We start from the raw sequence: 4181 nt of genomic DNA, 5'->3' as shown, positions 1-4181 counted from the left end.
GTTTTTCATCATTTTTGAACATGGGCTATAGCCCATACCGTACGGCATACTATAGCACGCCGTTTTTCATCATTTTTGAGGTTTTGAAAAAAATGAACAAAAAAAAAAACATGGGTTATAGCCCATCGTTTTTTGAAAATTTGAAAAAAAAAGTTAACCTCGTTTTTCATCATTTTTGAACATGGGCTATAGCCCATACCGTACGGCATACTATAGCACGCCGTTTTTCATAATTTTTGAGGTTTTGAGAAAAATGAAAAATAAAAAAAAAACATGGGTTATAGCCCATCGTTTTTTGAAATTTTGAAAAAAAAATTAACCTCGTTTTTCATCATTTTTGAACATGGGCTATAGCCCATACCGTACGGCATACTATAGCACGCCGTTTTTCATCATTTTTGAGGTTTTGAAAAAAATGAACAAAAAAAAAAACATGGGTTATAGCCCATCGTTTTTTTAAAATTTGAAAAAAAAAGTTAACCTCGTTTTTCATCATTTTTGAACATGGGCTATAGCCCATACTGTACGGCATACTATAGCACGCCATTTTTCATCATTTTTGAGGTTTCGAAAAAAATGAAAAAAAAAAAACATGGGTTATAGCCCATCGTTTTTTGAAATGTTGAAAAAAAGAATTAACCTCGTTTTTCATCATTTTTGAACATGGGCTATAGCCCATACCGTACGGCATACTATAGCACGCCGTTTTTCATCATTTTTGAGGTTTTGAAAAAAATGAAAAAAAAAAAAAAAACATGGGTTATAGCCCATCGTTTTTTGAAATTTTGAAAAAAAAATTAACCTCGTTTTTCATCATTTTTGAACATGGGCTATAGCCCATACCGTACGGCATACTATAGCACGCCGTTTTTCATCATTTTTGAGGTTTTGAAAAAAATGAAAAAAAAAAAAACATGGGTTATAGCCCATCGTTTTTTGAAAATTTGAAAAAAAAGTGTTAACCTCGTTTTTCATCATTTTTGAACATGGGCTATAGCCCATACTGTACGGCATACTATAGCACGCCGTTTTTCATCATTTTTGAGGTTTTGAAAAAAATGAAAAAAAAAAAAACATGGGTTATAGCCCATCGTTTTTTGAAATGTTGAAAAAAAGAATTAACCTCGTTTTTCATCATTTTTGAACATGGGCTATAGCCCATACCGTACGGCATACTATAGCACGCCGTTTTTCATCATTTTTGAGGTTTTGAAAAAAATGAACAAAAAAAAAAACATGGGTTATAGCCCATCGTTTTTTGAAAATTTGAAAAAAAAAGTTAACCTCGTTTTTCATCATTTTTGAACATGGGCTATAGCCCATACCGTACGGCATACTATAGCACGCCGTTTTTCATAATTTTTGAGGTTTTGAGAAAAATGAAAAAAAAAAAAAAAACATGGGTTATAGCCCATCGTTTTTTGAAATTTTGAAAAAAAAATTAACCTCGTTTTTCATCATTTTTGAACATGGGCTATAGCCCATACCGTACGGCATACTATAGCACGCCGTTTTTCATCATTTTTGAGGTTTTGAAAAAAATGAACAAAAAAAAAAACATGGGTTATAGCCCATCGTTTTTTTAAAATTTGAAAAAAAAAGTTAACCTCGTTTTTCATCATTTTTGAACATGGGCTATAGCCCATACTGTACGGCATACTATAGCACGCCATTTTTCATCATTTTTGAGGTTTCGAAAAAAATGAAAAAAAAAAAAACATGGGTTATAGCCCATCGTTTTTTGAAATGTTGAAAAAAAGAATTAACCTCGTTTTTCATCATTTTTGAACATGGGCTATAGCCCATACCGTACGGCATACTATAGCACGCCGTTTTTCATCATTTTTGAGGTTTTGAAAAAAATGAAAAAAAAAAAAAAAACATGGGTTATAGCCCATCGTTTTTTGAAATTTTGAAAAAAAAATTAACCTCGTTTTTCATCATTTTTGAACATGGGCTATAGCCCATACCGTACGGCATACTATAGCACGCCGTTTTTCATAATTTTTGAGGTTTTGAGAAAAATGAAAAAAAAAAAAAAAACATGGGTTATAGCCCATCGTTTTTTGAAATTTTGAAAAAAAAATTAACCTCGTTTTTCATCATTTTTGAACATGGGCTATAGCCCATACCGTACGGCATACTATAGCACGCCGTTTTTCATCATTTTTGAGGTTTTGAAAAAAATGAAAAAAAAAAAAACATGGGTTATAGCCCATCGTTTTTTGAAAATTTGAAAAAAAAAGTTAACCTCGTTTTTCATCATTTTTGAACATGGGCTATAGCCCATACTGTACGGCATACTATAGCACGCCATTTTTCATCATTTTTGAGGTTTCGAAAAAAATGAAAAAAAAAAAAACATGGGTTATAGCCCATCGTTTTTTGAAATGTTGAAAAAAAGAATTAACCTCGTTTTTCATCATTTTTGAACATGGGCTATAGCCCATACCGTACGGCATACTATAGCACGCCGTTTTTCATCATTTTTGAGGTTTTGAAAAAAATGAACAAAAAAAAAAACATGGGTTATAGCCCATCGTTTTTTGAAAATTTGAAAAAAAAAGTTAACCTCGTTTTTCATCATTTTTGAACATGGGCTATAGCCCATACCGTACGGCATACTATAGCACGCCGTTTTTCATAATTTTTGAGGTTTTGAGAAAAATGAAAAAAAAAAAAAAAACATGGGTTATAGCCCATCGTTTTTTGAAATTTTGAAAAACAAAGTTAACCTCGTTTTTCTACATTTTTGAACATGGGCTATAGCCCATACTGTACGGCATACTATAGCACGCCGTTTTTCATCATTTTTGAGGTTTTGAAAAAAATGAAAAAAAAAACAAACATGGGTTATAGCCCATCGTTTTTTGAAATTTTGAAAAAAAAAGTTAACCTCGTTTTTCATCATTTTTGAACATGGGCTATAGCCCATACCGTTACGGCATACTATAGCACGCCGTTTTTCATCATTTTTGAGGTTTTGAAAAAAATGAAAAAAAAAAAAACATGGGTTATAGCCCATCGTTTTTTGAAAATTTGAAAAAAAAAGTTAACCTCGTTTTTCATCATTTTTGAACATGGGCTATAGCCCATACCGTACGGCATACTATAGCACGCCGTTTTTCATCATTTTTGAGGTTTTGAGAAAAATGAAAAAAAAAAAAAAAACATGGGTTATAGCCCATCGTTTTTTGAAATTTTGAAAAAAAAAGTTAACCTCGTTTTTCATCATTTTTGAACATGGGCTATAGCCCATACTGTACGGAATACTATAGCACGCCGTTTTTCATCATTTTTGAGGTTTTGAAAAAAATGAAAAAAAAAAAAAACATGGGTTATAGCCCATCGTTTTTTGAAATTTTGAAAAACAAAGTTAACCTCGTTTTTCTACATTTTTGAACATGGGCTATAGCCCATACTGTACGGCATACTATAGCACGCCGTTTTTCATCATTTTTGAGGTTTTGAAAAAAATGAAAAAAAAAAAAAACATGGGTTATAGCCCATCGTTTTTTGAAATTTTGAAAAAAAAAGTTAACCTCGTTTTTCATCATTTTTGAACATGGGCTATAGCCCATACCGTACGGCATACTATAGCACGCTGTTTTTCATCATTTTTGAGGTTTTGAAAAAAATGAAAAAAAAAACAAACATGGTTTTTTGAAATTTTGAAAAAAAAAGTTAACCTCGTTTTTCATCATTTCTGAACATGGGCTATAGCCCATACCGTACGGCATACTATAGCACGCTGTTTTTCATCATTTTTGAGGTTTTGAAAAAAATGAACAAAAAAAAAACATGGGTTATAGCCCATCGTTTTTTGAAAATTTGAAAAAAAATGTTAACCTCGTTTTTCATCATTTTTGAACATGGGCTATAGCCCATACCGTACGGCATACTATAGCACGCCGTTTTTCATCATTTTTGAGGTTTTGAGAAAAATGGAAAAAAAAAAAAAAAAACATGGGTTATAGCCCATCGTTTTTTGAAATTTTGAAAAAAAAAGTTAACCTCGTTTTTCATCATTTTTGAACATGGGCTATAGCCCATACCGTACGGCATACTATAGCACGCCGTTTTTCATCATTTTTGAGGTTTTGAAAAAAATGAACAAAAAAAAAAACATGGGTTATAGCCCATCGTTTTTTGAAATTTTGAAAAAAAAAGTTAACCTCGTT

Source organism: Protomyctophum parallelum (assembly GCF_964188405.1).
Source record: "Protomyctophum parallelum genome assembly, chromosome: 13".
Lineage (NCBI taxonomy): Eukaryota > Metazoa > Chordata > Actinopteri > Myctophiformes > Myctophidae > Protomyctophum > Protomyctophum parallelum.
Note: the sequence above shows the minus strand (reverse complement) of the source record.